Below are 22,852 nucleotides of genomic sequence, written 5' to 3' on the forward strand. Positions count from 1 at the left end.
ACCTGGGGCACATCCTTAGCTTCCTGAAGTATCGGCCAGACCGATACAGAAGACTCCCTGTGGTCGCCACATGCCTCGCCAGGGAGGAAACCACAAGCGCCAGTGGCAGGAGAGGGGTGAGAAGGAGAGGGCCGAGGCAGAGGAGAAAGAGCATCGGGCAGTCCTCAGAACTCAAAAAGTTGAAAATGGTTTTCATGAAACATGCTCTGTCTAACACTACTTTTTCTTTCAACTGCAGCACAGAAAAGGAAGAGAAAAGCTCCACCGGTCACGTCTGTCACGCCACCCATGGCACAACCCTCAGGTACTTCATAATCTGTTTGTTTTCCTCTCTTAGTTGTATCAATTACTATTGTTGCTGTAGTACTGCTACATTTGCAAACCATGTTATTGAATTTGATAGTTTTTTTATTTTTCAAATAAAAGAAGACACCACCTGCTCAGCTCGCTGCGGGGAGCGTGATCCGCCTGCAAGCTCCCCGCAGGAGTGTGAGTCCGAGGTGCCATGGTGTGTGCAGTGGGATCCAGAGTTTTTTTATTGTGATTTCTGTGACAATATAGGGATGGAAGTCAAGATTTAATTGTTTGTTTGATTTCATATACAATTCCTTATTTGTAACAAAAAATATTACATCTAAAATATATATATATTTATTCAACCCATCTTGCGTATTTTTTCCTTCCAAGTGCATCTCTGCAACACAAACTCCAACACAGTGTTTTTATTGTTTATGTCAATGCATTTCACTGAAATTAAAGTTATATTTGATGTAAATTATTCATACTCATTTATATTTTAGTATTAAACTGTTATCTACTTTCTCAAAACATATGATTAATCTGTTAAACAAATTATGAGACATTATTTGGTTACAACACTGAAAAAGATGTTGGTGAAGAACCATTTTTAAGAGTCCACAGGAGGGCGCAGCGGGCTATGCAATGAAAAGTTGTCGGGCAATTCCATTTTTTTCAACCGGAAGGCTAGCCAACTAGTCAACTATCTAGGAAACACTTCGGAGATGAGGTTGGCGTCTCTTTTATGAACAAAATGAAATGTATATACAGTGCATTCCGAAAGTATTCAAACCCCTTCCCTTTTTCCATATTTTGTTACGTTACAGCCTTATAGCTCCCAAGTGGAGCAGCGGTCTAATGCACTGCATCTCGGGTGCTAGAGGCTTCACTACAGACCGTGGTTCGATTCCAGGCTGTATCACAATCCGGCCGTGATTGGGAGTCCCATACTGTGGCGCACAATTGGCCCAGCGTCGTCTGGGGTAGGCCATCATTGTAAATAAGAATTTGTTCTTAACTGACTTGCAGAGTAAAAAAATTCTAAAATGGATTACATTTTTTTAAAAATCCTTGTCAATCTACACACAATACCCCAATATTGACAGTTTTTAGACAAATGTAAAAAAAACAGAAAAATCTTATTTACATAAGTATTCAGACCCTTTGCTATGAGACTCGAAATTGAGCTCAGGTGCATCCTGTTTCCATTGATCATCTTTGAGATGTTTCTACAACGTGATGGGAGTCCACCTGAGGTAAATTCAATTGATTGGACATGATATGGAAAGGCACACACCTGTCTATATAAGGTCCCACAGTTGACAGTGCATGTCAGAGCAAAAACCAAGCCGTGAGGTCAAAGGAATTGTCCGTAGAGCTCTGAGACAGGATTGTGTCAAAAAATGTCTGCAGCATTGAAGGTCCCCAAGAACACAGTGGCATCATTCATTCTTAAAATGGAAGAAGTTTGGAACCAGCTAGAAGTTTGGAACCATCAAGACTCTTCCTAGAGCTGGCCGCCCGGCCATACTGAGCAATCGGAGGAGAAGAGCCTTGCTCAGGGAGGTGACCAAGAACCCGATGGTCACTCTGACAGAGCTCCAGAGTTACTCTGTGGACATGGGAGAACCTTCCAGAAGAACAACCATCTCTGCAGCACTCCACCAATCAGGCCATTATTGTAGAGTGGCCAGACGGAAGCCACTCCTCAGTAAAAGGCACATGACAGCCCGCTTGGAGTTTGCCAAAAGGCACCTAAAGGACTCTCAGACCATGAGAAACAAGATTCTCTAGTTTGATGAAACCAAGATTGAACTCTTTGGCCTGAATGCCAAGCGTCACATCTGAAGGAAACCTGGCACCATCCCTACGGTGAAGCATGGTGGTGGCAGCATCATGCTGTGGGGATGTTTTTCAGTGGCAGGGACTGGGAGACTAGTCAGGATCGAGGGAAAGATGAACGGAGCAAAGTACAGAGTGATCCTTGATGAAAACCTGCTCCAGAACACTCAGGACCTCCAACAGGACAACAAGTCTCTGAATGTCCCTGAGTGCCCCAGCCAGAGCCCGGACTTGAACCCAATCAAACATCTTTGGAGAGACCTGAAAATAGCTGTGCAGTGACGCTCCCCATCCAACCTGACAGAGCTTGAGAGGATCTGCAGAGAAGAATGGGAGAAAGTCCCCAAATACAGGTGTGCCACGATTGTAGCGTCATACCCAAGAAGACTCTAGGCTGTAATCGCTGCCAAAGGTGCTTCAACAAAGTACTGAGTAAAGGGTCTGAATACTTATGTCAATGTGATATCTGTTTTTTTTAAATAATGCATTTGCAAACATTTCTAAAAACCTGTTTTTGCTTTTTCATTATGAGGTATTGTGTGTAGATTGATGAGGGAAAAAAACAATTTAATCAATTCTAGAATAAGGATATAACATAACAAAATTTAGAAACATTTAGAAAAAGTAAAGGGGTCTGAATACTTTCCGAATGCACTGTATCTTGTAATTGAACAAAATATTAAGGTTTCTTATCAAAGCTGATAATAGTAGTATTTCCACTGAAATGTCAAACATGCTAATTGCTAACCCATTAGCTAACACAGGATAACACTGTTAAAGGTAATATATTTATTAAAAGCTATTGAATATGCCGATAATACAGGGTTCCACGCTACAATAATAATAATGACTAAACAATTGATAATAAAAATTCTCTCTCTCTCTCTCAATCTCTCTCAATCTCTCTCTCAATCTCTCCCTCTTCAGCGGCAGCAGGTGCACGTGAGGTGAGCAACACAAAATGAACAGAGGTCAGGTCCAATCGGGTCCAGTCGGTAAATACATTTTAACTACACATACCCGAGACCTGTGGCAATTATATCAGTCCTGACACAGATCTGAGACAAAAGACAGAATTTAGGACCAGGACACGCTCGGGACCCGGGTTAGATCTTGGTTCTGTTGAAACCGTGAAGACCTCTAGTTCCGACCCCTCTTTAGCTGTGTTGCACCCCAGCAGTGCTCATAATGAGTGATTACCCACACCTGGGAAAGTTTGATGACTGGCAGGGCGAGTGAATGCCATTATGATTTGATTGTGTTCCCATTCCCCTTTCCCCAACGTTTAGAATTGTAAGACAAAGGGAAAAAATCCTGGATTAATTTAACTGCAAGCACTGAATCAAGACCTGATTATACACCACAGGACATGGGAGAGGAGAACATTCGAGAGAAGAAAGCCCAACACATCCTCGACAGCAACTATTCACACAAGTGCGAGGGAGGAGTCACAATGCATATTCTGTGACAGAATGGATCACAAATCCAAAGACCGTAATGAGTTAACGGTGGAAATGAGGAAAGAAAAGCTGAGGAGACAAGGCAAGTGTTCTGTGTCTAGGTACAAGACATCCACCACGGAACAATCTGCACTCACTCAGCCAATCAGCGCCCAGGGCGTCCATAGTACCCAGTGCGCACAGAGACATGCCATGGAGAGCACATGGACACATCAGATGCTGTAGTTTCTATTTCACCAGGTAACAGTGAAGGTAGCAAAGTATTACTGCAAACAGCTACAGTGTTTATAGAAGTGCCTAAACAGAGTCAAGTAGCTAGGTGTTTTCTAGATGGGGGCAGCCAACGAAGTTGCATTAGAGAAGACATTTCACAAGCACTTAACTTACCTGTAGTAGGATAGGAAGTCTTGAATGTGCATATGTTTGGCTCAGTTAAACCCAAGAAGATAACCTGCAGAAAAGTAAGGGTGCGTTTGAGAAATCTGATAAATAGCCAAGGGGTAGATATAAAGCTATTGGAGACACCCCAAGTGTGCACGTCAAATATGAAAGTGGCAAGTGAACAGATGAGAATAAATCTTCGAAGACAGGCCTGCATGTAGCCAACATCCCAATCAGAGGTATGGACACAGAATAGTTGTCTATTCTAATAGGAGGTCATCATTATTGGAAAATTGTGACGGGAAGAATTGAGACTGAACAAAGGACTAATGGCTCTGGAGAGCACAATCGGATGGCTAGTGCAAGGCACAGAAACATCAGTGTTATCAGTCGCATATTAACCTCAAGACATTGGAGTAATGCACATGAGTTGTGGAGAAGAGCAAGCGCTTTATGAGCAATTGCGCACGTTTTGGGAAATGAAATTTATCGGTATTCACATGGAAAAAGAGCAGAGTGCAACACAGTTGAATCAAGACGCAGCCGCACACAAGCTAAGATCACCATGCACAATACCAAGCGTAGGCTGGAGTGGTGTAAAGCTCGCCGCCATTGGACTCTGGAGCAGTGGAAATGCATTCTCTGGAGTGGTAAATCACGCTTCACCATCTGGCAGTCCGACAGACTAATCTGTGTTTGGCGGATGCCAGGAGAACACTACCTGCCGGAATGCATAGTGTCAACTGTAAAGTTTGATGGAGTAGGAATAATGTTTTTTTCATGGTTCGGGCTAGTTCCCTTAGTTCAAGTGAAAGGAAATATTAACGCTACAGCATACAATGACATTCTAGACGATTCTGTGCTTACAACTTTGTGGCAACAGTTTGGCGAAGGCCCTTTCCTCTTTCAGCATGACAATTCCCCCGTGCACAAAGCGAGGTCCATACAGATGGTTTGTCGAGATTGGTGTGGAAGAACTTCATGGCCTGCACAGAGCCTTGATCGCTACTATCGGGAGGGGTGCTAGCGAGCCGGAACCAAAACCCCAACTCCAGAGACTCCCAGACTTTTCACCCAGTCAGGGTTCAGTGGGGCCACGCTGAGCGTCGGGCGCATGCACTGGTGGATTCTGGGGCCGCAGGAAACCTGATGGACGCGGGGCTGTTCCAAGGGTGGAGTGTTCCGTTACTCTCCCTCTCAGAGCCCGTTCCGGTCATGGGCCTGGACGGCCGGCCGTTGAGGTCGGGCTTCATCACCCGGCGCACTGTCCCTGTGCGTGTCCGGGTGGCGGGGGGGCTATGGGAGGATATCCAGTTTTTCATTAAATACTCTCCGGAGTTTCCCCTCATCCTCGGGCACCCCTGGCTGGTCGCCCACACACCCCAGATAGACTGGTCCATGGAGCAGCTCATCCTGGAGGGAGGCTCCGCCCCGTCCTGTTCTGGTCTCCACCAACCACTCATCAGCCCAAACCACCGTCCCAGACCACCTACCAGTCCTCATCTCTTCCCCAGGTCCCACACTACGAACCGCCTACCGCCCTAGCGGCGGTTGCCACCGGGAGGACGGCGGCTACAGACTCCATCACCGGCCCAGACCTGGCAGGCGTTCCCCGGGAGTATTGGGATCTGGGGGAGGTGTTTAGTAAGAGGCATGCCAAGGGCCTCTTTCCTCACAGGCCATACGACTACACTATCGATCTCCTGCCAGGCGCCATGCCCACACGAGGGCGATTGTTTTTCTTGTCCTGGCCGGAGACGCTGGCCATGAGGGAGTATATCGAAGAGGCTATCGTCGAGGGTCACATCCGTCCCTCTACCTTAGCTGCAGGCACGGACTTCTTCTTCGTGGGAAAAAAGGACGGTGGGCAGCGACCGTGCATTGATTACCGGGCGCCCTCACTACCGCTACCCACTCTCCCTGATGACGACATCATTCAAGTCGTTGCAGGGAGCCCAGGTCTTCACCAAGCTGGACTTACGTAATGCCTACAACCTGGTGAGGATTCGGGAGGGGGACGAGTGGAAGACGGCTTTTAACACACCCAGTGGGCATTACGAGTACCAAGTCATGCCGTTCGGTCTAGCCAACGCGCCTGCGGTGTTCCAGGCGTTGGTCAATGACGTGCTCCGGGACATCCTCGACTACAGCGTCTTTGTGTATTTGGATGATATCCTAACATTTTCTAAGGACATGAGTGAACACCAGCAGCATGTTCGGCAGGTCCTCCAACGCCTTCTCCGTCACCAGCTCTACGTAAAGGCGGAGAAGCGTGTGTTCCACACAGAGACTGTCTCCTACCTGGGGTTCATCGTCACCCAGGGGGACCTACGGATGGACCCAGCCAAGGTCAGCGCGGTACTGGATTGGCTCCAGCCCTCATCTCTCAAGCAACTACAGCGTTTCTTAGGGTTTGCAAATTTTTGTTGCTGATTTATTCGCAATTTCAGCTCCCTAGCCGCTCCCCTGACAGCCCTCACCCAGACGAGCGTGCGCTCCTTCGCCTGGACCCCGGAAGCGGGGAACGCATTTGATGCGCTTAAGCGGCGCTTTACATCGGCCCCGGTCCTAGGGCATCCTGATCCGTCCCTGCCGTTCATTGTGGAGGTGGATGCTTCAGACGCTGCGGTGGGAGCAATCCTGTCCCAGCGGTTCCTCACGGACGGTAAGACTCACCCTTGCACATTTTTCTCCCGTCGGCTGTCCCCGGCGGAGCGGAATTACGACGTGGGGAACTGTGAGTTGCTAGCGGTGGGGGAGTGGAGGCATTGGCTAGAGGGGGCCGCCCATCCATTCGTCGTATGGACGGATCATAAGAACGTAGCCTACATTCAGGGGGCCAAGAGGCTCACCTCGCGGCAGGCAAGGTGGGCGTTGTTCTTCACCAAGTTCCGGTTCACCATCTCATACCGTCCGGGGTCGCAGAACACCAAGCTTGACGCGTTCTCCCAGCAGTTCGACCCCGTGGACCTGGTGGAGAGGGACGACCCCATTGTCCCCAACGCCCTGATTGCTGCCCCAGTTTCGTGGGGAATCGATAGGCTGGTCAGAGCAGCTCTACGGCGGGAGCCCGATCTGGGCGGAGGTCCATCGGGGAGGATGTACGTACCCAAGCTGCACGCTCGTGACTGCTTCAGTGGGCGCACACGTCCGACCTCACCAGCCATCCGGGGGGCACCAGGACATTGGAGTTCCTGCGTAGGAGGTTCTGGTGGCCATCTGCTGAGGGGGATACGCGCGCCTTTGTGGCTGCTTGCCCGGTGTGTGTGGGCACGAAGAGCTCATGTCAGCCCTTGGCAGGGCTGCTCTGACCCCTGCCTATCCCCAAGTGCCACTGGTCAAACATCTTGCTGGATTTAATTTCCGCCCTACTCCCCTCTGATGGATACACAGTCATCCTGGTCGTGGTGGACCGGTTCTCGAAGGCTGCCCACTTCATTCCCTTTCCCAAACTCCCGTCGGCCCGGGAGACGGCGAAGTTGGTGGTGCAGCACGTTTTCCGGGTCCACAGCCTTCCCCAAGATGTGGTGTCAGATCGGGGCGCTCAGTTCGCCTCCAGGTTCTGGAAGGCGTTCGCCACCTGCCTCGGCACCTCCGTCAGCTTGTCTTCCAGTTTCCATCCCCAGTCGAACGGGCAGATGGAGAGCGTCAACCAGGATTTGGAGGGTGTGCTGAGGTGCTACGCCTCCAACAACCCAGCTACGTGGAGTCAGCGACTGGCGTGGGCAGAGTACACCCACAACAACCTTCTCTGCTCGTCCACCGGCCTGTCTCCCTTCCTATGCCAATACGTGTACCAACCCCCCCTATTCCCTGAGCAAGAGGAGGAGGCGGCGGTCCCGTCGGTCCAGGCCCACATCAGTCGCTGTCGCCGCACCTGGAGGCAGGTACGGGCAGCGCTTAAGCAGGCCTCGGTCAGGTCTCAACATCAGGCCAACCGCAGGCGTCCCAGGCCCCTGTTTTTCGCCCTGGACAGAGGGTGTGGCCCTGGAAGCTGTCCCCCCGGTTCGTCGGGCCATTCAGAGTGGTCCGGCGAGTCAACCCAGTGGCCTACCGCCTGCAACTTCCCCCCACCATGCGGGTGCATCCCACATTCCATGTGTCCCTCCTCAAGCCCGTTGCCACCTGTCCCCTGGCTCCCCCTCCTAATCCTGTTCCCCCACTGCGCCTCGTCGGAGGACAGCCAGCTTTTACTGTGGACCGGATACTGGACTGCCGGTGGGTGGGGAAGGGTCTCCAATTTCTGGTGGACTGGGAGGGTTATGGACCGGAGGAGCAGTCCTGGGGGCCCAGGAGGGCCATTCTGGACCCGGAGGCGCCAAGGTGAACGGCTGGGGCCGTTCGTCGTGGGGGGACACTGTTACAGGAGGGTGTTGCAGTTCCAGAGCAACCCACTAGGTGTCATCCTCCGATAACCTTAGGCACCTCCTCACTCACAGACTGGACTAATCAGTATCCTATTGGTGTCACCTGTGTCTACCTGTTCACCTATGTATTTATGCCCTCACTTCCCTGTGTTCCCTTGCTCAGTTTTCTCTGTTAGTTTCTCTATGTCCAGCAGTACTACTCAGTGTCTGATTGGAGACCTATGTACAGGTACTTGAGAAGTGTTCCCCTGTTTCGTTATTCGTCAGACGTTTTTTGGAGACTTATTTGCTCCGCCTTTCATTTATCGTGATAAGTCCGTTATTTTGTATTCTGGCTTCGGGACCACCAGTAAAGATCCTTGTTTCACCAGCTCTGCCTACTGTATATCCTGGACCGCACCTGGGTCACACCTCACACCAATCCTTACACCTGACCTCAACCCCATCGAACACCTTTGGGATGAATTGGAATGCCAACTGCGAGCCAGGCCTAATCGCCCAACATCAGTGCCTGACCTCACTAATGCTCTTGCGGCTGAATGGAAGCAAGTTCCCGCAGCAATGTTCCAACATCTAGTGGAAAGCCTTCCCAGAAGAGTGGAGGCTGTTATAGCAGCAAAGGCAGGACCAACTCCATATTAATGCCCAGGATTTTGGAATGAGATTTTCGACAAGCAGGTGTCTACATACTTTTGTAGTGTAGTCGTTCGTTAAATGACTGCTTCCTAACAGGACCAAATCTAAACCCTGACCTGTTGAGTATCCTGATTAAGTTCAGGCAGCACAGAGTAGCGCTAATGGCAGACATCACAAAATCATTTCTGCAAATCTCACTAAACTAAATGGACAGACATGTATTGAGATTCTTATGGACAAGTGCCATCCCCATGTTAAATGAAGAAATCAAGATGTACACTCTTAGAATGATGAGGGTTCCGTTTAGAGCATCCGCAAGCCCATTCCTGTTAGCAGCCACAATCTGAACAAGTAGGATGGGGTCTATACAGACATGGTGACGTCACTGATGGAATGCTTGTATGTTGATGACCTTATCTGCTGTCACGATCATCAGGAACAGAGGACCAATGCGCAGCGTTATTTGCGAACATATTTATTAAATAAAGATCACACGAACAAAACGATAACGTGACGTCCTTGGATCAAACACAACCTACTTGGAACAAGATCCCACAAACACTGTGGGAAAACTGGCTGCTTAAGTATGGTTCTCAATCAGAGACAACAAGCAACAGCTGATACACGTTGCCTCTGATTGAGAACCACACTGGCCAACATAGAAATTCTAAACTAGAATGGAAAACACATGAAAACTCACACCCTGGCTCAACATACTAAAGTCCCCAGAGCCAGGGCGTGACAGTACCCCCCCCCCCCCCAATGATGCGGACTCCGACCGCGCCAACCAAACACCACAAGGGAGGGACCGGGTGGGCACTCCGCCTTGGCGGCGGATCCGGCTCCGGGCATGATCCCCACTCCCTCTCTAACCCCCCAAAGTACCCCTGGTCCGGTCTGGCCCCGCTGGCCAGAGCTGGACTGCACACTGGTGGAGCGGATTGCTCTAGCTCCGGCGTGGAGCAGCTGACCGGTACCGGACCAGGCACCGGTGGAACAGGCACGGGCTGTGCCGGACCGACGACGCACACCACTGGCTTGGTGTGGGGAGCAGGAACAGGCCGAGCCGGGCTGGCGACGTGCACCATAGGCTTGGTGCGGGGAGCAGGAACGGGCCGGACCGGGCTGACGAAGCGCACCACTGACTTGGTGCAGAGAGCAGGAGCGGGCCGGACCGGGCTGACGAAGCGCACCACTGACTTGGTGCGGGGAGCAGGAACGGGCCGGACCGGGCTGACGAAACGCACCACTGACTTGGTGCGGGGAGCAGGAGCGGGCCGGACCGGGCTGACGAAGCGCACCACTGACTTGGTGTGGGGAGCAGGAGCGGGCCGGACCGGGCTGACGAAGCGCACCACTGACTTGGTGCGGGGAGCAGGAACGGGCCGGACCGGGCTGACGAAGCGCACCACTGACTTGGTGAGGGGAGCAGGAACGGGCCGGACCGGGCTGACGAAGCGCACCACTGACTTGGTGCGGGGAGCAGGAACGGGCTGGACCGGGCTGGCGAAGCGCACCACAGGCTCGATGCGGGGAGCAGGAACAGGCCGGACTGGGCTGGCGACGCGCACCACAGGCTCGATGCGAGGGACAGGAACAGGCCGGACCGTACTGGGGACACACACCACTGGCCCTACGCGGGGATCAGGAACGGGCCGGACCGGACTGGTAACACACCCCAGTACCTCTCGCCGTGCCTCTACACTTTCCTTCCCCTTAGTGACCAGTGGCCCCCTTAACCTGGCGGCCTCCTCTGCCAACCCGCTGGACCGATCTATCGCGCCCTCCTGCTGCCCAGTCGTCCACGGCGTGAGCCCCCCCCTAAAAAATTTCTGGGTGTCTCTCCTCCCCGTGGACCAAGCCTCCCTATCTCTCGCCAGACTCTTCCTCCACTGCTCCAATGTCCAACCTCTCTGCTCTTCACTTGGCATGACCCAGTCGAGACTCTTCCTCCACTGCTCCCAAGTCCACCCTCTCCGCTCTTCACTAGGCTTGACCCAGTCGAGGTTGCCACGGAGATCCGCTAGCGATTCCCCTGGCGATGGCTCCTGGACACGCTGCTTGGTCCAGTTTTGGTGGGATCTTCTGTCACGATCGTCAGGAACAGAGGACCAATGCGCAGCGTTATTTGCGAACATATTTATTAAATAAAGATCACACGAACAAAACAACAAAACGATAACGTGACGTCCTTGGATCAAACACAACCTACTTGGAACAAGATCCCACAAACACTGTGGGAAAACTGGCTGCTTAAGTATGGTTCTCAATCAGAGACAACAAGCAACAGCTGATACACGTTGCCTCTGATTGAGAACCACACTGGCCAACATAGAAATTCTAAACTAGAATGGAAAACACATGAAAACTCACACCCTGGCTCAACATACTAGAGTCCCCAGAGCCAGGGCGTGACATCTGCGGCGCAGAGGACAAAGAAACAGCCTCTGATCAAACCACGATGGCTAAGGTGTGCATGGACAGCACAAGCATGAAACTATGCAAATGGCAAACAAATTCACACAAGCTGCAAACTGAATGGACAAAAGGAAAGTAACGGAAGTGAAAAGTCAAACTCCATTGAAAGTACTAGGATTAACATGGAGAACAGACACTGACGACTTTGTGTTTGAAATGACAGATGATCATTGATTGAATTCCTGAAAGACAAGAAAAACACAAAACGAGGAGTACTTCAATCTGCTGCACGAATATTAATCCTATCAGATTTGTATTAGGATCAAGTGTCTATTCCAAGAAATGTGTCAACAGGGCATGTCATGGGACGAAGAGCTTCCACAGGATTTATGTACATGTAGGCTTACATGCATGTAAAGTATGTGTGACGCTCAGATTAAGGAAAGAAGAGGAGGTACTCTCAACCTACGTGTGTACAGTGTCAAATAATCAAAATATGGTGAGTGAATGCTACAAAACGTCATAAAAATCTGAGTTCAAGTAAGTATAGCTACAGTACAAAGTAACCTACATAAATCATCTGAGAAAGGTATGTACTAGGGCTGGGCGGTATCCAGATTTTTTTATATTGTCATACCGTCCTTCTCTCATCCCGGGATTTATGGTATTATAGGCTTAGTACACAAGGGGGTGCCAAAAAACGCAAAGAAGCCCATTGGGTGTCGATTACCAGAATGCTAACAAGATTAGCACAAGTAATAGCACATTTCCATGGAGGCTGCTAGCTAAATATGCTAACGAGTGCAAATGAAAATAAACGAATTGCAAAGACAGGCAATCCAGCTCATAAAGTCATACATATATAGGTAGGCGCTACCGAATCACATTTTTGCAGAGTATGGACATGTTCAAGCGAATGTGAACGAGAGACATTGTGCAAATGAACAAAGTTTTGATGCATGCTTGTCTGAAGGAAGAACAGTACTGTGTACACGCTGTGTCTGTGTGGAGTCTGGAGTTGCTAGGGGAACGGGCCTACCTGCTCTGCTAGGAGAAGATGACGGAGGAGCAGACGGGCCGAGAACAGAGAGGAGAAAAGTATGCAAGGAAATCAAGATGGTGGCTGCTGTACAGATAACTCATCCAAAAGGCTTTGACTTCTCAAACACGGCAGAAAGCTAACACAATATGATGCCTCGTCACCTTATTCATTCAGCCACTTACTTATATAACTAGCAAGCTAAACTTAGGGGTCGCGTTAATGCAGAATTCTTTGTTTTTCATGCAGGAAAAAAAGACAAAACGCAGCCACACAAATAAATGAGCTCACACTGAAAAAGCAAGGTATTTTTTGCAAAAACGATGCATGGCCATCATATTTTAAAAGTTTATCATAGAAAGAATGTAGCCAGCTACAGTTCCTAATGTTTTGTTTGAAGTTAATCTTGCACAGATCTAAAATGCTTCTTGTTGTAATGTCTGCTCGGCATCAAACTAATTTTGTGCTTCAGGTTTACTTCTCCACGAATGGGCATTCTATCAGCAGACTGCACTCTGACTGATGTGTGGCTACTTCTCTCTGGTACTTTTCTTGGAGTAGCCAGCCTATTTTTCTCAGGTAAAATGCAAGATTGACTTTAAGCAAAACATAAGGAAATGTAGCTGGCTACATTCTTTCTATGATAAACATTAGAAATATGATGGCCATGCTTCGTTTTTGCAACAACAACAAAAACGATGCTCATTTATTTGTGTGGCTGCCAGCCAAATAGCGTTGCACTTCTGTTGTCATCTGATGACGATGAAGCTATTTTCTGCCGAATGTGTTGCATTAATGTATTTTCTGTGAAGGAAAACTATAGTTGCACGCCCCTGATCACTCTATTGAAGCAAAAAAACACTTTCAATATAAAACGTGACCCCTGTCAATACACAGCTGGACTCACCTGCTCCCACTTTCTCCTGTTGTACTATTTACAAACAAACATGTGACTCGCTCAACTGTTCTGGGGAACTACGGTTAGCTTCATCATGTAAAATAATGTGACAGGTGAGATGAAGAACGCAATCTGCTTTATCTCCTAACATATTGCACAAGTTAACTGCAGGTATTTACTTCAAAAGTTGCTACAAATATAAAAATGTATTGAAAAACTTCAAAGGAATAGTTTCAACGGTATTGATGGTATTGAAAAACCATCCCATGGCTATTTCCAAATACCCCGGTATACCGCCCAAGCCTAGTATGTACTGTAGACCTAAATCTGTTCAAGACTAGGGCCACAGCTAGAGAAGTGTTGCATAACAGAGGGGCCCTGATCCCCCTTATGCATCTAGTTTGTTCACAATGGGGTTTCAGGGAAAAGTGCACAGTCATTATCTGCAAAAAGAAGGAAAGGGGAGGGGGGGGGGGAATGGAAAGAAGGAAAGCATGAATGCAGGGTAAGGAAGAAGCATTACCAGTCAGAGAACCAATCAGACAGACAAACCTTGACCAGTGAGGTATAGCCTAGGCCTAGTGCATTATAAAGTGTTGTGTAACCCTGATTATTGGAGGTTTCGTGCAGTCAATTCATTAGCTGCAGAAAGAAGTAAGGAAAGCATGAATGGAGGGTAAAGAAGTAACGTAAGATGAAGGACGTAAGATGAAGAAAGATGAACCAGTCAGACAGCTTACGAATGTGAACCTCTTAATCAGTGGCATTATTATAACTGCTAGTAGAGTTGTAACTTTTAAAATGTTACACAATGCAGTGTAAGGAAGAAGTATGAAAAGGTCCGACAGCTTGTGAATGTGAAACTCTTAAATCAGTGGGGGATTATCAAGGTGCATTATCAAGTGGCATAACCACAGTGTGAGTTAAAGCCTAAACCTTTCACAATGTTCAGCCGTATTGCACCCTGATTAAAAGTTGTCAGATTGGCAAGAACATGAAAGATAAGTATGTATTAAAACGTGTATATCAATGCAGATAAATTGGCCTAAAAAGTATATAGGCCTACAGTTAGACTATCTGATTGCATCCCAGTGCAATGCATTAAGGACATTGGTGTTACAATGCCTTCAGAATGTATTCATAATCCTTAATTTATTCCACATTTTGTTGTGTTACAGCCAAAATTAAAAATGGATAAAAATATATATATATATCTTACCCATCTTCACACAATACCCCATAATGACAAAGTGAAAACATGTTTTAGAAAATAAGCATTTGGAGATATTTCTGAAATACAGAAATAGCTCATTTACAATGTATTCGGAAAGTATTCAGACCCCTTCACTTTTTCCACATTTTGTTACATTACAGCCTTATTCTAAAATGGATCAGGCCTTTATGGTGGAGTGGCCAGACGGAAGCCACTCCTCAGTAAAAGGCACATGACAGCCCGCTTGGAGTTTGCCAAAAGGCACCTAATGGACTCTCAGACCATGAGAAACAAGATTCTCTGGTCTGACTGGGGCAAAGGTTCACCATCCAACAGGACAACGACCCTAAGCACACAGCCAAGACAACGCAGGAGTGGCTTCAGGACAAGTCTCTGAATGTTCTTGAGTGGCCCAGCCAGAGCCCGGACTTGAACCCGATCTAACATCTCTGGAGAGACCTGAGAATAGCTGTGCAGCAACCCTCCCCATCAAACCTGACAGAACTTGAGAGGATCTGAAAAGAAGAATGGGAGAAACTCCCCAAATACATGTGTGCCAAGCTTGTAGCGTCAGACCCAAGAAGACTTGAGGGATGTAATCGCTGCCAAAGGTGCTTTAACAAAGGACTGAGTAAAGGGTATGAATACTTATGTAAATGTAATATTTCAGTTTTTTAATTTGAATACATTTGCAAAATCTTCTAAAAACCTGTTTTTGCTTCGTCATTATGGGGTATTGTGTGTAGATTGATGAGGGTGTAAAAAACTATTTAATCCATTTTAGAATAAGGCTGTAACGTAACAAATGTGGAAATAGTAAATACTTTGTAGAAGCACCTTTGGCAGTGATTATAGCTGTGAGTCTTTCTGGGTAGGTCTCTAAGAGCTTTCCACACCTGGATTGTGCAACATTTGCCCATTATTCTTTTCTAAATTCTTGAAGCTTGGTTGTTGATCATTGTTAGACAAGCATTTTCAATTCTTGCCATAGATTTTCAAGTAGATTTAAGTCAAAACTATAACTCGGCCACTCCAGAACATTCACTGTCTTCTTGGCAAATCCAGTGTAGATTTGGCCTTGTCTTTTAGGTTATTGTCCTGCTGAAAGGTGAATTCATCTACCATTGTCTGATGGAAAGCACACTGAACCAGATTTTCTTCTAGGAGTTTGCCTGTGCTTAACTCCATTCCGTTCCTTTTTTATTCTGAAAAACTCCCCAGTCCTTAACGATTACAAACATACCCATAACATGATGCAGCCACTACAATACCTGAAAATATGGAGAGTGGTACTCAGTAATGTGTTGCATTGGATTTTCCCCATACATAACACTTTGTTTTCAGGACAAAAATGTACCTTGTTGCAAACAGGATAGATTTTTTAGAATATTTTTATTCTGTAAAGGCTTCCTTCTTTTCAATCTGTTAATTAAGTCAGTAACTACAATGTTGTTGATCCATCCTCAGTTTTCTCCTATCACAGCCATTAAACTCTGTAACTGTTTTAAAGTCACCATTGGCCTCATGGTGAAATCCCTGTGCGGTTTCCTTCCTCTCCGGCAACGGAGTTAGGAGGGGCGCGTGTATCTTTGTAGTGACTGGTTGTATTGATACACCATCCAAAGTGTAATTAATAACTTCACCATGCTCAAAGGGATATTCTATGTTTGTTTTTTTTACCCATCTACCAATAGGTGCCCTTCTTTGCGAGGCATTGGAACACCTCACTGGTCTTTGTGGTTGAATCTGTGTTTGAAATTCACTGCTAGACTGAGGGACCTTACAGATCATTGTATGTGTGGGGTATAGAGATTGGTAATCATTCAAAAATCATGTTAAACACTATTATTGTACACAGAGTGAGTCCATGCAACTTATTATGTGACTTGTTAAGCAATTTCTTACTCCTGAAATTATTTAGGCTTGGCATAACAAAGGGGCTGAATACTTATTGACTAAAGACAGCTTTTCATTTTTTATGAATTTGTAATAATTTCGAAAAACATAACTCCACTTTCACATTATGGGGTATTCTGTTTAGGCCAGTGACAAAAAAAATCTCAATTTCATCCATTTTAAATTCAGGCTATAACAAAACAAAATGTGAGGAAAGAAAAGTCAAGGGGAGTGAATACTTTCTGAAGGCACTGTAGAGGTGGGTTCTGAGATATGTAGAATTGAGGTGAGTGATGTCAAAACTAACAAGAAGAACCTTGTAGATGTTAATCTATAACTCATATATTGTGAAGGAGAGGTGAGGCATTGAGTGCAGTAATCAAGTAACTTGTGCTTGACACTTTAACAACCGGCTCAAGATGACATCCTCCTTAGGTTCAAACATGATATACAGCCTGGAAATAATCAGTCAGTCAAACAGTCAGTCAACAGACAAACTGGCTAATCCTCAAAGGTTTGTGGTTATTTGGCCTGCAGGCATGATAGCTCCAGGAGAAAGAGAAATAACATTCTCTCTCTTTGACAGTTGAGTGATTTTTTTGGTTTTCACTGAGTGTTCAAACACAACCACGGGACACACCGTGCTCCAGGCTCGAGGAAACGGGCATTCCAATGTGTGTGTGTCACTGTACTAGTACTCTCTCTGTGTGTGTGTGTCATTAGGCCTACGAGAAGACCAATTTCTGTTTTTAATTTGTATGGTGGACTAGTATTAGGGACATTTTTCAACAGTGACACAATTACTTCCTTAATGGGCCACTCTGTGATATTTACATCCTTGTAAACTGTCTAACCCCATCATAGGCGAAACATAAGGTTGTTTTATCCTCTAATTGGAAATAAGGGGTAAACTATCAATACTCAAGTCATTTACATGATGTGCACAAGTCCATGTTATTCAATAGTACCTTGGGGTTTCGATAATGCTTGTCCAGCTGAAACATTGTAATAACATGGAATAGCTAACTGTATCCCGCTGTGAGCCATATTTTATAAATGTATCTGAGTCATAACAGGTCTATCCAGCTGTCAGTTGGAACAACAACAACAGTAAGAGAAAATAACAGAGAAGAGAGAACAGAGAACAGAACAGAACATTGCTTTGGACACTTGGAAGAGAACATAATATTGGACCAAAACCAAGTGAGTGGTTATCGTGGTGAGCTACTAACCCTTTCTATTCTACTGTGTTCTTTAGACTTTTAAAAATGGTTTAAAAAAATGAAATCCCAATTAAATACAATTTTGTTTTTTGAAATGCTCAAATAATAAACCAAACTTATATTAGGCAATACTTAATGGCATGATTGTGTTATTAAAATCAGTTGAAAATATGAACAAGGCTATAAAGAATAGATGGCTTAAAAGAAAATGACGTCAACCCCTCCAAGCACCCCTCAAAATGTTTATGAAACACAAACAAGAGTGTACACAGTGTAGCATACATAATAGAGCAGAGCCTCAATAAACTGATAAAACTGACCAATTCATGCGCGCAATAGCGTACATAAAACGCAACTAAACCATTTTAAGGACAATAATCGAATAGCCCATAACCCATTGAATGATCAGATTTGAACGAGAAGTAGGACACAACAGATGTTCACATATGGAGGATTTCGATGCATTATGATGACGATACAGTTCAATGCCTCTAATACAGTCCAATGCCTCCAATGTTTGAGCAGCGTAGCCTATATTCTATGTAAAGTAGAAGAAAGGAAAAATAATTTAAAAGTCGTCATTTACCATGTCGTTCCGGCTGTTGAGGTATTTTTCGACTTCTGATAAACTTCTCACTGCTGAGTCGGCGCTGGGCATAATCACCGTGTTCGCCTTGCGGTCCGTTTTAGGAACTGTGGTCGGTGTAGTGTTCCGTTCTCCAAATGTTTCATCATCTGTAGTCTCCCACCATGTCGACCAACCCTTCACACACTGATCTGACCACTCTGGTTTCTCCTTTCCAACAACTAAAATACAAGAAAAGGATGTGCACTCCGACTCTTTAAGGTCTGCGGAGCACGAGGATGAGGAGTTAACTCTATCGTTCCCCCCTCCACGTAGTCCTAGCCTCTTCCGAGTGGTCGTAACTAGTTACCACAGCCACAAAGTCCTAAACCCCGCCTACTTCTACAATTTATCTTCTTAAAATATGATGTCATATTATTTAGTAGATTCAATGGTTGTAAAGATGGGGAGAGGTCTGCCCGGAATAAAGATATGCTTAGTTTTTTTGACCTCACACACCACAAAGTCCTACAGGCTCTAGTTTTATCTTATCTTGATTATTGTCATATGGTCAAGTGTTGCAAAGAAAGACCTAGATAAACTGCAGTTGGCCTGGAACAGAGAGGCACATCTTGCTCTGCATTGTAATCAGAGGGCGTCACTTCTTGTTTTTATAAGAAACATGTGTTGTTTGCATAGTCAACTTACACACAGCACTGACACACACACTTACCCAATCAGACATGCCACAAGGGGTGTTTTCACAGTCCCCAGGTCCAGAACAAATTCAAGGAAGCGTACAGTATTATACAGAGCCATGAGTGCATGGAACTCCATTCTATCTCATATAGTGCAAGTGATCAGCAAAGCTGGTTTCAAAAAACAAATAAAGCAACACCTCAAAGCACAACGCCTCTCCCCCATGTGATCTAATTGTGTGTATGTACTGAGATGTCTGTGTAACTGATAGATGCACACACCCTACATGTTAATGTTTTTAAATGTATGTCAATTGTAAAGTCTTTTGTCTGTAATGTATTTTTTGTTATGTGTCGGACCCCAGTAAGACTAGCTATCGCCATTGGCGTCAGTTAATGGGGATCCTAATACATCAAATCAAACATGAAGGACGTCAAATATGCTGGGATGCATCATACAACACCGTCAGCTTGCCTCAGCCGTGGAGAACCTGAAGAATATATTTTCAGCTCCACCAGTTACATGCCACTTGATTGGGAACTATTATTGTTGGCTTGCATTGCATTTGATGTGACACTGTACAGTAACAATGTATTTGTGTATTAATATTTCTCCTTCCTGTGCAGTGCCTGAGATGGTGGCAGAGCTGCTGTAGAGCCACCACAAGCTGATGGAACCTGGAGGGCTCATGGAATGACCTCATGTACGATCAGTACTGCATGTGGAGCAAGAACACGCACAACATGAACGTCAGTCGAAACTACTTTAGCAAGGTACAGGGCCTGACGGACAACCTGGCCAAGCAACTGTGGATAGTGCTGCAGCGCGCCATGGGCAAGGCTGGAGGCCACAGTGAGCAGTGAAGTTGGTGCAGTGCTTCCCAACACATTACAATACCTTGACAGGTTCTTCAAGCTCTACCACAACACTGTGTCCACGAGAGTGCAGGAACTGGCTGCAGAGGACCTGACGGCCAACAAGATTGTGTCCCTTCTCACCTGGGTCCTCAAATAATACTTACAAAAGTAAGTCTGTACTGCACTCTGTGACTCATGTATAGGGCCCTGTGTTTTGGTTAATCATGTCACATGACCTGGATTTTAACCTTTATTTAAAGGTATACTCAGCGAAGTTGCACGAGCAGCACCACAGATATTGCGACGAGCGAGATGCAAGACTTTGCACTCACACAGTCACACACCGTATCTGCGCATGTGCACAAGTTCACTTCACACAGTTGTAGATAAGGGACAACGTGGTAGATAAGGGACTGAGACAGCTGAGAAGTTGAGCCTTGTTAGTAGTTGCAGAAATTGACCCACTCAGCTGTTTACTTTCTGCATCTCTTCATATCGCTGAGTCTACCTTTAAACCTTTTTCATCAAACTGTCCCCCTTTATTTGTATGTCAGATGGTCCAGCACCATCTTCATTCAATTGCTTTCATTTTTGGTCTAATTCTAATTTCTGGAAAAGGCTTAAAATAAAGGTTAAAATCCAGGTCATGTGACATGATTAACCAAAAGACAGGGCACTATACATCAGTCACAGAGAGGACAGTACAGGCTTACTTTTGTAAGGACCCAGGTGAGGAGGGACACAATCTTGTTGGCCGTCAGGTCATGTCGCATCAGTGATATATGGGTCATATTACTATAGTTAGTAGGCCAAATTGTTCGGATGCTACAGACGTTTTTGTGAGAAGACAGATTTTCGGGATGTCTCTTGGTCTGACAAACAGCACTGTAGCTCTGCCACTTTCAACCGCAGATGCGTAAGGCCGACATCGGCGGATGAGGTGGATTGAGATGCAGCCCATGCAAAACAGATATTTCTAGCTCAAACTGACAGATTTGATAGGGATTGTTTTTAATCATGGGTGCGACAAAAGACTCTTAATGTTAATTAAGGAGATGCTGTCCCAGCTCACACAAGCCAAGACTTGTGAAAGACTACTTACTTTACTGAGGGGCTGCCTGGCCCTCCTAGGCCCCCAGGTCGTGCCATTATTGGGTCAGTGGGAACTGACTTATTTGGCCCCCAAGCTCCCCTCGGACAGGATGGTGCTCCTCTGGAGATTCCCCCTTTCAAAAATGTGCTTATTAACTGTATACATGTTGCAATCCCAGCCAACTGACACTCTAGCGCATGCTGATGATAAGTCCAATAGTGTATACCCCTATTTATTTATTTTTTATTGGTTGACTGTCTTTAGTACAAATCAAATCAAATTGTATTTGTCACATGCGCCGAATACAACAGGTGTAGACCTTACAGTGAAATGCTTACTTACAAGCCCTTAACCAACAATGCAGTTTGAATCACAAAAAAATACAATATAAAATAATACAAAATAAAAGTAACAAATAATTAAAGAGAGGCAGTAAAAATAACAATAGCGAGGCTATATACAGGGGGTACCGGTACCAAGTCAATGTGCGGGGGGACCGGTTAGTCGAGGTAATTGGGGTAATATGTACATGTAGGTAGAGTTATTAAAGTGACTATGCATAGATAATAAACAGAGAGTAGCAGCAGCGTAAAAGAGGGGTGGGGGGCAATGCAAATAGTCTGGGTAGCCATTTGATTAGATGTTCAGGAATCTTATGGCTTGGGGGGTAGAAGCTGTTTAGAAGCCTCTTGGACCTAGACTTGGCGCTCCGGTACCGCTTGCCGTGCGGTAGCAGAGAGAACAGTCTATGACTAGGGTGGCTGGAGTCTTTGACAATTTTTTAGGGCCTTCCTCTGACACCGCCAGGTATAGAGGTCCTGGATGACGTACTGGGCCGTACACACTACCCTCTGTAGTGCCTTGCGGTCGGAGGCCGAGCAGTTGCCATACCAGGCAGTGATGCAACCAGTCAGGATGCTCTCGATGGTGCAGCTGTAGAACCTTTTGAGGATCTGAGGACCCATGCCCAGTCTCCTTAGGGGGAATAGGTTTTGTCGTGCCCTCTTCACGACTGTCCTGGTGTGCTTGGACCATGTTTGTTTGTTGGTGATGTGGACACCAAGGAACTTGGGTACGGTGAAGTTGTCAGGTACGGTGAAGTAAGCAGAAATTGAAATTAAGCCCGCTAGCCTGAGGTTAGTACTTTTCGGCACCAATTTTGGACCCGGGCTAGTACACATTGTGGTCTACTAGCCCAGCTGGCCAGTGCCCAAAATCCTGAAGTTCCATCACTATAATAATAATATGCCATTTAGCAGACGCTTTTATCCAAAGCGACTTACAGTCATGCGTGCATACATTTGTTTGTGTATGGGTGGTCCCGGGGATCGAACCCACTACCTTGGCATTACAAGCGCCGTGCTCTACCAGCTGAGCTACAGAGGACCACATCTGAAAGTAACCTTACTGTAGCATCTCTAGACCACTTAGTTTCCCAGAGTTGTTGGTTAAAGAAATTGAGGCTGATGCGACAAACTGGGATACAGTATATCTATATGATACCTGGAAGACTATGGCTGGGACGGTGGTCTGGTGGTGCCCATCTTAATCAGCCTCTGGCTCCTTATAATAATATATAATAAATGCCATTTAGCAGATGCTTTAATCCAAAGCGATTTACAGTCATGCGTGCATACATTTTATATATGGGTGGCCAAGGGAATCCACAACGCTGGTTGTGCAAGCGCCATGCTCTACCAACTGAGGCATACAGGACCTTTCTGCCCGTCTGTCTTGTCCGTCAGCAGAGCCTTGTGCAGCCCTTCTGTGATGTTGAACTGTGGAAGGGTGAGAGAGTGCAAGCTGGTCATTCTGCACAACTCAAACTTGTTTGTCTTAAATAACTATAATAATAATAGCTCTGGGTGACTCATCATCTCCACACTGGAACACAATCACAGTCAGATATATAAATGAGAGAACATGTATGTATGGACATTCACACACAACAATGTACCTACACAAGCA

The 22,852-nt window shown here is 46.3% G+C and overlaps 1 pseudogene across 1 annotated transcript in view; it reads right to left on the reverse strand.

The window, feature by feature from the left end:
• LOC311137051 (transmembrane and coiled-coil domain protein 3-like) overlaps positions 1-18,405 on the reverse strand; it is a 50,194-nt pseudogene extending 31,789 nt beyond the window's left edge. Inside the window, exon 1 of the transcript XR_014615445.1 lies at positions 18,257-18,405. The product of XR_014615445.1 is annotated as a transmembrane and coiled-coil domain protein 3-like (transcript). The remainder of the gene's footprint in view (positions 1-18,256) is intronic.
• Positions 18,406-22,852: the final 4,447 nt, after the last annotated feature.

Source organism: Coregonus lavaretus, assembly GCF_964263955.1.
Source record: "Coregonus lavaretus genome assembly, chromosome: 11".
Lineage (NCBI taxonomy): Eukaryota > Metazoa > Chordata > Actinopteri > Salmoniformes > Salmonidae > Coregonus > Coregonus lavaretus.